At 37.0% G+C, this 11340-nt stretch overlaps 1 protein-coding gene and 1 long non-coding RNA gene across 5 annotated transcripts in view; one reads left to right on the top strand and one right to left on the bottom strand.

The window, feature by feature from the left end:
* Positions 1–846: 846 nt before the first annotated feature.
* LOC124381231 lies at positions 847–3223 on the bottom strand. Its single transcript, XR_006924810.1, has 2 exons — positions 1807–3223; positions 847–1239 (listed from the first exon to the last, which is right to left on the bottom strand). It is a non-coding gene; the product is annotated as an uncharacterized LOC124381231 (long non-coding RNA).
* Positions 1485–11340, top strand: part of st6gal2a (ST6 beta-galactosamide alpha-2,6-sialyltranferase 2a) — a 41110-nt gene continuing 31254 nt past the window's right edge. For 3 of the 4 annotated variants that reach the window (XR_006924808.1, XM_046842620.1, XM_046842641.1), the window contains exon 1: positions 1486–1841. The gene's annotated coding sequence lies outside the window, so the exon portion shown is untranslated. Of the gene's footprint in view, positions 1842–11340 lie in introns of all 4 variants that reach the window. The other variant, XM_046842631.1, reaches the window with a different exon arrangement.

The following is an 11340-nucleotide window of genomic DNA, read 5'->3' as shown; positions in this document are numbered from 1 at the left end:
CTAAAATGATATCAAAACATTTCATATATGCACTTATGTAGGTCTTATCTTTTTAACTTTAAGCAAACTTTTCTCTGCAGAGAGGTTTCTCTCTCTATCACTGTATTTCAATCACCAAATCCTGAAACCCCTCCAATGTCGTGCAGATCTCAAACACAGATTTACACATCAAAAACCTTAGATAAGCCATAGACAGTGCATCATAATTATACAATTTTGGACATATATGGTATATTTATCTACCAGATTTGGGCACGTTCATCACCATCTCATATGTGTACACCATAAATATATACACATAAAAGATGTTTCCTGTTATTTTAGAAACAGGAAACAATACTAGTTTTCTGTTATTTCAGTGAAAATACTAAATTAGTGTGTAATGATTGTTTCAAATAATTAATTTCTATTAATTTTTTTAAGGAAGGTGCCAATCATTTCTGAAGTGCATATATTTAGATTTGGCCATTTTCTCCCCCATGTAAGTTACAATATATACAAATATACATAATATAAATTATATGTACAATATGGTCTACTACACAGTATATATTTTAACATGAAAAAACATTTAATATGTTGATATAATATTTTGTTATAGCCTTTGTAACACAAAATACAAAAAAGTACAAGATATACATATTTACTCTGACAAAAAAACTTAAATAAAAAAAATTATATATTTTTTTAATGTCAGGAAATTGTACTGATATAACATGATGCGCATAGCTTTTAATAAATAAGTGATAACAGAAACTAACTTTTCTTTCATTTATTTCACAATACTAAATGTAACTATAAACCACTAATAAGGAATAAAGAACAATGTGAATAAAGAACACTGTGTAGATTGATCAATTGAAAATTTTTATTGTTTGCAAATTGGTGCAGTATAAGTGGAGCAGGACACTTTAGAAAATGATGTTATATAAAAATACACAAATTCTGAGTGTTAACCGCATCATGCAACACTGTCATGAAATAGTTTCCTGTAATAGAACTCATCCTATGACCTTGACACGCAATTCACTGTACAGAGTCTCACGCTATAACTTTCTGCATATCCACCAATCCATTTTGTCCCTGAGAAAGAAAGGTGGGTTAATTTATTGCATACTTTCTGTATGTTTCCTTCATGTTCCTTGGTTTCCTCCTGGTTCCTAAACTGCTCCCGGGTGTGAAAACGTATGTGAGTACCACACAGTCATTTCCTGGATCTGGATAAAACATTGAGAATTCCTAAAGATGAAGGAACAAGTGAATGAATTTGTCTAGTCAAAGTACACATTTAAATATCTTGATATTAAAATGAGCAAGAATTAACCAAATTCATTGTTTACGTTTGCTGTGGAGAACTGTTTAGAGAAACATTGGAAATAGGGAAATGTTGAAAGATTAGTCATTATTTGGTTAAGTGCCACACCTGAGGCAAGAAATCAGTGGCCTGATAGCAGGCACAGGAATGGAACCAGAATTGACAGAACAGGGAGAGATATGAAGTATTTGTTAAATTCTTTCCCAATATGCAATTTGTTAAGAGTATTGGACTTTTAATAGCATTTATAGGCTTGGATTTAATTTTTTTTTTTACTTAGAATCTAGTGTGAACATTTTAATTCGGCGACCTTCCCAGTTCCGCCCTCTGCTGGCGGAAAGGAGAAAAAGGTCTGCAGCGTCTCCTCCCCCACAGCTGGAGTGGAGCGAGATAAAGACTGGAAAACACACGCAAGCCTCGGAGCATCTCAGCATGCATCTCGCTCAGTATACCAGCAACAGAGCGTGAAAGTGGAGGAGAGCTGTACATACCTTCAGAGGACAATGAATGCCGGCTGATATCAGAGGTAAGAGGCGCGTCCATGGTGGAGAGTCTCAGTATTTCAAGGCCGGCCGACCACCGCTTTGTGCTCGCAATTTACAAACGCATTTGGGGGGCAAATGGACGCAGATCTGCAGCCATTCCTGCTGGCGTGCGTGCGTGCACAATGGCAAAGCAAAATGCTTAGAGTCGAAGCCCCTTTACATCCGTTCAAGTAGATTAGCTCATTATTAGGAAAGGTGAAGGCACGCGCTCTAATCACCAACTCGCTGGGATTGTGGTCATTGTCCAAAGCATAGTGGCTTTTAGTTTGGAGCTGGATTAGGTAAAGGAAAATGATTTGCAGACATTCGTGCGTAAAGGTTTTTCTGATCATGGCAGCATGGTCCCGTTTGTTTTGTCATGATCAATGCAACTTCACCATGCAAATCTGCGCACGAGCTCGCGCGTTCGTCTCGTCTAGCATTTATTTTATTTACGCCGTACTGTGTTATGACTGCTCTTGGTGTAAACACGCTTCATGCACAGTTACCTATATAGACTAAAAGTGGGCGTTGTGACTGAGTAGGGACATTCAACCTGGATTTGAATTTCTGTCCAAAATACACAAGGATCTGCTTTGAAAGTCATATTGGTACATGGTTTTTTCCCCCCTTTCTTAATTTCCCTTTTTTTGCATTTAACAAAAAAAGAATGAAGTAATGAATCAGAGCACCTCACGTTAACAAAATACTAGACCAGTAAAGGCCATAAGCTTACATGCTCCTCGCGCAATGTATTCCTAACCATGATGAGACACATGGTCTCGTGCTGATTTCCATGTACTGGTTTTAACTTTCCAGGGAGGGAGGTTGGGAGGGGTCCACCTCGGTCTGACCAGCTGCCAAAACACTAAACCCATCATCTAGACTGAATCATAAATGAAATCTTCTTGCGTTCACATGATGTGGTATTAGCAGTCATTCGTAAACCATTTCTGCTCTGCCAACGTGTACCAACTGGTTAAGATGGTCTTCATGGCTGTGCTTTGGCAGCTGGATTTTTCAGCAGGGTTTCCACAATAATAATAAAAGTGCTGTGGCTATCTTTCTCAGGTCCTCTCTTAACCTGACCAGTAATCATAAAAAAAAAAAAAAGAGAAAGATGTATTTTCTTACTGATTGCTGACTGTGGAAAGGTTAATTTATGTTCTTTATTGAGTTTGTTTGGCCAGAGTAAAATGATCCTAGTCTAGTAGACTATAATACTATGTCATTATAGTACTTTTAGTCAGTCATAATTAACCTTGATTTGACCCCTGAGTATGTATTAATTTTGACGAACAAGGCTACTGTTTTTTCAACTTCGCTTGTGGAAAAGCAATGTAGATGCAATATACAGTGTTAAAGAAATCTACTGGAGGGCAGATCTCTGAACCATTGTACTGTGCTCTGCAATTGCTACTTACTCTTTAAAGCTCTTTTTTATATATTATATTTATATATATATATGTGTGTGTGTGTATGTATGTATGTATGTGTGTGTACATACAAGGTTTGTTTCATTAAATCATTATTTCTTTTGTCACTTAGAATTTTTTTTATATATTTCCTATGATTGTGGCTAATGTGTATTTCTTCATGTTCTGAATGCGTACATGCTTTCTTGATTTACCCCAATAGTTTTGCAAGTCATGGGTAGCTAAATTTGTTCTCATTAAACAAAGACATTTTCTGAAAACAGATGGCTGTGCTCTTGGATGTTTTCAGTGGGTTTTATGCTTTTAGGAGCTTACAGCTTTTTTTTTCTTTTTTTTTGGAAGTAATGGAGACACGTCCAGACAGGTTTACAAGGTGAAGAATCTGTTGAAGTTTACAGAGTCGGAGTAAAAGCTTTCAAATGAGTCTACTTTTGATGTTTAGTTTTTTTTCCCAGAGAGAATATGCAACACAACGGAGGGTGGGACAGCAGTCTTTTTTTTTTTTTCTTTAAGACAAATGCTGGGTTATTTGTCCTGTTCCTGTTGTGTACTCTGCTGTAATTATTGCCAGAAGTGTGTTTGTGGTGAGCGCTGAGGTCAGCCTTCATTCAGACAGATGGGGTGTGTTTCCAGCTCATAAACTCGTAATATTCTTTCATCAACTGGTCGTCTTTTCCTTTCGACCAATTTTCGGCTTGTATGATCATGAGAAAATCGTTACCGCAAACTGCATGCTTACAATTTGGGCTGCTATTTACGGTGGTGTAAAAGTGTTTGCCCCCTTCCTGATTTCTTATTTTTTGCACGTTTGTCACACTTTGTTTCACATAATCAAACTAATCAAAATATTAGTAAAAGATAACACAAGTGAACATAACATGCAGTTTTTAAAATTAAGGTTTTTACTATTGAGGGGAAAACAAAATCCAAAACTACATGGCTCTGTGTGAAAGTGTTCGCCCCCCTGTTAAAACTGTGGTTTTTCACACCTGAGTTAAATTTCTCCAGCCACACCAGGCCTGATTACTGCCACACCTGTTCACAATCAAGAAATCTAAACAGGACCTGCCTGACAAAGTGAATAGACCAAAAGATCCTCAAAAGCTAGACATCATGCTGAGATCCAAAGAAATTCAGAAACAAATGAGGAAGAAAGTAATTGAGATGTATTAGTCTGGAAAAGGTTATAAAGCCATTTCTAAAGCTTTGCAACTCCAGCGACCCACAGTGAGAGCCATTATTCACAAATGCCAAAAACATGGAACAGTGGAGAACCTTCCCAGGACTGGCTGGCTGACAAAGATTACCCCAAGAGCACAGCGACGACTCATCCAAGAGGTCACAAAAGACCCCACAACAACATCCAAAGAACTGCAGGCTTACTTGCCTCAGTTAAGGTCAGTGTTCATGACTCCACCATAAGAAAGAGACTGGGCAAAAATGGTCTGCAAGGCAGAGTTCCAAGACGAAAGCTGCTGCTGAGCAAAAATAACTTGAAGGCTTGTCTCAGTTTTGCCAGAAAACATCTTGATGAGCCCCAAAACTTTTGAGAAAATACTCTGTGGACCGAAGAGACAAAAGTTGAACTTTTTGGAAGGTGTGTCCCATTATGTCTGGCTCATTCTACCAACAGTAATGTATGGTGGTGGTGGTGAATTGCTTTGGGGCTGTTTTGCTGCTTCAGTACTTGGAAGACTTGCTGTAATAAATGGAACCATGAATTCTGCTGTTTACCAAAAAAACATGAAGGAGAATGTCCGGCCATCTGTTTGTGACCTCAAGCTGAAGCGAACTTGGATTCTGCAGCAGAACAATGATCCAAAACACACCAGCAAGTCCACCTCCAAATGGCTGAAGGAAAAACAAAATGACTTTGGAGTGGCCTAGTCAAAGTCCTGACCTGAATCCTATTGAGATGCTGTGGCATGACCTTAAATAGGCGGGTCATGTTTAAAAACCCTCCAATGTGTCTGAAATACAACAATTCTGCATAGATGAGTGGACCCAAATTCCTAGACAGTGCTGTAACAGACTCATTGGAAGTTATCGCAAACGCTTGATTGCAGTTGCTGCTAAGGGTGGCCCAAACAGTTTTACCATGTTTAGGGGCAAACACTTTCTCACCGGGCCATGTAGATTTGGATTTTGTTTTCTCTCTGATTAAAAACCTTCATTTGAAAACTGCATTTTGTGTTCACTTGTGTTCTCTCTTACTAATATTTAAATTAGTTTGATGATCTGAAAGTGTGACAAACATGCAACAAAAAAAAGAAATCAGGAAGGGGACAAATGTTTGCCACATAGTTGGAAGTATTTTATAGAAGAATGTTTCATTTGCTGTAGCATTTAAATTTTCCTTTACTGGAGCTATAGGTCTTTTATTGTGTTATGAGTTATTAGATAAAGGTCTATATAACTATGGTTGGTGTGGAGAAACTGAAGCCCTGGCTTCAACACCATTGGACACCCTTGGTGTGAATTGGAACACAGTCAGCCTGGTTCGCGGTAATGCTGAATGAGTACAAATCCCCACAACTATGTTCAAAAATCCTTTCCAAAAGAGTGACGTCAAATGCAGACGGTTTTAGAATGTGCGTGTTTGGTTTGATTGTCAGGTGTCCACCTACTTATAGCTGTAGAGTGTCAGATTTTAATCACCCTTACATCTGAGAGTTGGCTGTAGACATGTATCATTGAGTGTTGGTGTGTATGATGGAAGGAAAGCATTCCAAGTTGGTTCCCTGTAGATAGCAATGATTCATTAAATTAGAAGATTTATAGTCACCTAGACATGATATGTAAAATTTTTTTGGCCGATTTACTTTTTTTCCATATTACAATTGAATATAATTTAAATCTTGTACCATATCCTTGTTTAAAGTTTCTGTCAATGAGCTTTTCTGATTGAAGAGTCAGTCATGATAGGGATAACTGATGTTAGTGATGCAGTAACTGACCGTTATGCCATGTTCTTCCTGCGGTAGCATTTTCTACCGGAGAGGGCGAAGATCTGAAATTGTACACCTTTTTAAGCAGTTGTCTGTTTTGTTTAATGTTATCAGTTGGGCAGCTCCCTTTGTAACTAATTGCAACATAAGAGGCTGTTAAATCTATTTTCACATACTTTTCATACAGTTTACATGCTTAACAGTAGCTTTATTAGCATAATTACAACACAAAAATCTGGTCTGGTCATTCTTTACTCACCTGTCTCATCAGCAAAGTATCACCATCCTCAGAAATGAAATCTGCTGGATGGGTGGTTTTTAATTATTTTGCTTTGTTTTAGTAGACTGTTGTGAGATGTAAATATTAGGAGATTAACAGCTGTCGCTCAGTTTCAGATATTCAGATCAGCCCATCTGGAATCAACAATCACAACTTCCTGGTCAAAGTCCCATCACATTTGTTTTCCATTCTTATATTTCATGTGTACATACATTATTACAGTCAGCAGCCTTTGGATATTTTGCTATAAAAATAATATTCTCCATAGTGAAATGAAATGTCAAACAAGAGAACAGCATCTCGCTGTTACAAAACGCTTGCATAAAAGCCTACGTATTACATGTCTCATCTTCTCTCTTATATTTGCCTTATGTATTCGAGCGACTCGAGCCACTTCACCTTGTTTCAGGATCACCTTTAATTTTTTTTTTTTTATGCAAATTTTGCAAGCTGTTATGAGTTTTGCTAACCCTCTGTAGTGTTGATTAAGTTAATGACAAACAAAGTTGTGTGCAGAGAATTAATGACGAGGGTTTTATAAAAAATACTGTAAAGATTTTTTTTATTTTTTACTTTTTTCGAGACGATATCTGAGGAAGACCATTCCTGGCATGCATGTGTTTTCTGGTGTGTATTAACCTGCAGTGTTTTCTAGTGTTCTCAAAGATTGACACACCAGAATTTTCTGTGTCCTGCTTCCTGAATTTTTTTTTTTTTTTTTTTCCCCTTCTCCACTTTCTTTCCTGTCTAATGGGCTGCATTAGGAGAGTGTCTGGCATGCAGCACTGTACATTCTGGCTGAGACACGGAGAAATTTGAGATGATGACTACAGAGCAGCCGTTTTGAGCTGTATACCACCAGGGTAAACTTATCCGTGCCTGCTGAAAGCCATGACTCTCTGACTTCACACTGGCTGAATGCACTTCAATTAGAAGCACACAAAAGAAGGGTAATGGAGTCTTACTACAAACGTGTAAGCATTTGCCCTGTGTGTAACGCTAAGACACTGGAGTTCTTCAAATTCACTTTTTAGCAAATGTTGATTACTGCTTGCATCATCCAGCAGGAAGCTCTGTTATGACTTGTCTGTTTCTGATTTCCTGACTCTTATGTGAGGGGGTTTTGTCAGCTCTGCTCATAAATTCTTTAAGTTTAGCAGGTTTTTTTTAATCATTCATACACAGTAGCCACTTTACTGGTCAGGGTCGTTGTACTGAAGCCTGTCCAAGAAAAAAATGTTATTATAAAAACAAGTTGACTGACTATACTTGGGCAGGGCTTCAAAAGGCTCATCACAACCAATCGTGTTCTTTTTTTTCTATAACATTTCTATTGTGTGTGTATGTGTTTTTGTACCAGAACAACATGTTCATGCTATTTGTATGGTGGGTTCCTAATACAGTTGAAACTATCCAAATATGGCCTAGAAAGGCTTTGATAATTAACCGAGGAGGTATTGGCATTGTAGAAGAGGCAGACTGCTAAACTCTGCAGGGTTAAGAGGCTGACTTCACTTCTGGGCAATCACTTGCAGCAAAATATTTAGCTTTTAATGGTCTTAACGTTAAAATCATTAATCAGTAAATGAGCAAAAATTTAACAAATACTGATCTCTTACTGCTCCATCAGCCATGCTTCCTTTTATGAACTTTTCAGGCTCTTGATAAGATGCTCCAGGCATGGCATATCAACAAAATATCTAATCTTTTTTAACATTTAAGAGGAAATGAAACCTTTTGAAGTTTCATGCACCCAGATGTTCGTTAGAATTAGACATTTTAATTACAAGAAGACGATAAGAACATTTTCTGGTTTCTAGAGTTTCCCCAAGCTCAAAGTACCCAAAGTCAGCTAAACTAAATAAGCAAATGATTGTAGGGGGCTCAGGAATTTGTAATTCAATTTTCATTTTCTGACTAATTTGTTCATTAAAAGCTGTGTATTTTTCTATTTAAAAAAATAATTGCATATATTGATGCCTAAGAAGCAGTTGTGTAGTGCTCACCAAACTCTATACACAAATAGGCATGCTCAGGTGTTGAACTGAAGTTCTAAATGTAGTTAATTATTATTAATAACCACCATTTTTAAATTCATCTGTTGAAATTCATCAGAAAATCATGATTTGTGGCTAATAATATGTTTTACAATATTGCTTCAGATTTCTTTGTGCATTATATGTTCTAACCTTGGACTGAATTTTCTGAGATGCCCACACCTGTTTGGATTGGCAGCTGTATTGAAACTTTCCATTTGTAAATGATCCTTTTCACTGTATAATGGTAGACTTAAATAGTTTGGAGATGGCCTTATAACCCTTCCCAGATCATTGAGCAGCCAGAACTGCTTCTGAGGCTGATTTTGTTTCATCCCGTCATCATGATGAACACCAAACCTTTGGATGTTTTGCTTTTATAAAGGCTGTCGCATTTTATAATGAAGGAATCTTTTCATTACTTTGTTGCTAATTATTATCTTGTTAATTGTGGAAGTTTGAAGGATGGGTTTTTTTTTTATTATTATTATTAAATTTTTTATGTGGTTTCTGAATTTTGGTTTGAAATATGCTGCTTTTTTTTGTTGTTGTCACCTGAACTTTGGTTTTTATATGTTGATGAGGATCACACAGTTGGTATTTAGCCTTTTAAAGGAGGTTATACATACGTTTTCCCATAACTGAGCAATAAACAACTTTAGTCAGTTGGCCACCTGGTGTCTTAAGTGTATGTGCATGGGGTTGGGATTTTTTATAATCTACTGAGATGGCCATGTAAAACTCATAAACCTTTAAACTCTATACACAAGGGTGTGTGTGTGTGTGTGTGTGTGTGTGTGTGTGTTTCTTTATCAAGGCTCATCAGAGTTTTATGTATATAGACTTTTTTTGTTTAAGCTATAATTGTAAGTAGCAAAGACAAGTGAGAAACATGAAATCTCAAACTTAGTATTTCATGTCTAAGCTCGTTATTTATAGAATGGCACTGTATAACAGTAATAGGTCCCCCCCCCCCACCACTTTATCAGTGCATGCCGATCAACCGATTTCCTGCCATCTACCACTGGTGTATCATTTCCTGGCTCTTACACACCGCAGATGTAAACTAGTTTACGAAGCTCACAAAAAGACAGAGGGAGTCAGTGATGTAAACCTAAATGAGAACAGAAATATTCCTGTTTACCTCGTCATATCATCATGTCTCTGCTTGCTTTCTATATGGTGGATGTTCAGCCTGGACACATTCATTAGGTAAAACAATTTTTAATTCGTTTTCTATCAATATATGTATTAGGGCTGTCAAAATTCAAACGCAAATTCGTTTTAAGGGCACTAAATTTTATTAATGTGCGATTAATGCTGCGTGCATATGTTTGACCATTTTTATTAAAAATATAAATACATAATTAAATAACTAAATATAAAAGAGGCAAAATTAAAACCTCCAGCACAACATACATTTAATTCACGACATCCTTTCTTTACACAGATATAAAATAAACTCAAACTACACTGAAAAATATTTGTAATTAGTAAACATTTGTTCTATTGATGCGGCAAGTCTCAAATCGAACACCAAAATCCACCATAATTCAATTAACAAATAACCCTCTGGCGGGCAACCATATTATATGGTACGTTTAGAACCAATAGAAATGTGCAATTAATTTGTGATTAAATATTTTAATCGATTGACAGCCCTAATATTAATATGATGAGTGGTCCTGTTACCAGCGTGACACTAAAACAGGTAGTAGTAATGGCTACTTTTTACTTAAATACATGTTGTAGCCGAAATTTCTTTAATTTAACTTGAGTAAAAAAAGTATAGACACTGCTTCAACTTTTACCCGAGTATTTGAAAACATGAGTATCTGTACTTCTTAAGTGAAGGATGTGTATACTTTTGCCTCCTCTGACAGCAGATCATCTGTGTCCATACCCCTCGGTCCTCTACATCTCCCTCTTTCAAACCAACCTTCATGTCTTTCCTCGCAACATTCATAAATCTCCTCCTTGGTCTTCCTCATTTCCTCCTGCCTGGTGGCTCCATCCTTTTGGCATTTTTCTACTAATATACCCCAAGGCCCTCCTCTGCACATGTCCAAACCATCTCAATCTCACCTCCCTTACCTTGCACCCAAAACGTCCTACATGCGCCGTCCCTCTAATAAACTAATTTCTAATCCTGTCCATCCTCGTCATTCCCAATGAAAACCTCAACATCTTCAGCTCTGCTACCTCCAGCTCCACCTCCTGTCTTTTAGTCAATGCCACTGTGTCGAAACCATACAACATCGCAGATCTCACCACATCCTATACACTTTCCCTTTCATCCTTGCAGATACACTTCTATGACATCTTAAACAGTCATCCTGTATAAAAAAAACGTCAGCTTTATGAGCGGTTTCGTATATTTGAAAAGTTCATCAGGTAAACATTATAAAGTTGTCTAATTATCCTAGCTGGCTATGAATGTCATGAAAGATTAGTTTGTTGCTTGTGGACGCTTTAAAACACACATCATTCATTTAGTAGTTATTTAAACTTTTGTTTAGCAAGTATAGTAAAGATGAGACTTCAAGGTATTAAGATTTTTTTATGAATGTTTTATAAAAGAGCTAAAAAAAAAAAAGAAAAAAAAAAAAAAAGAAAAGAAAATTCCAAGGAACTAGCAGTGGCAGCTCTGTGGTGGGATTTGAACCTGTGACCACCTCCCCACTGTTTTCTATCTCGGTCAACAGGAAGTGGTTTACCTGTACTTGTGCAAGCAGCCTTGGTTCAAGTTTATTTCTATAACGCTTCTCACGATGGATATTGTCTCAAAGCAGCTTTACAGA

The sequence above is a fragment of the Silurus meridionalis genome, chromosome 3 (genome assembly GCF_014805685.1).
Source record: "Silurus meridionalis isolate SWU-2019-XX chromosome 3, ASM1480568v1, whole genome shotgun sequence".
NCBI lineage: Eukaryota > Metazoa > Chordata > Actinopteri > Siluriformes > Siluridae > Silurus > Silurus meridionalis.
Note: the sequence above shows the minus strand (reverse complement) of the source record. Positions and strands in the feature narration are given on the sequence as shown.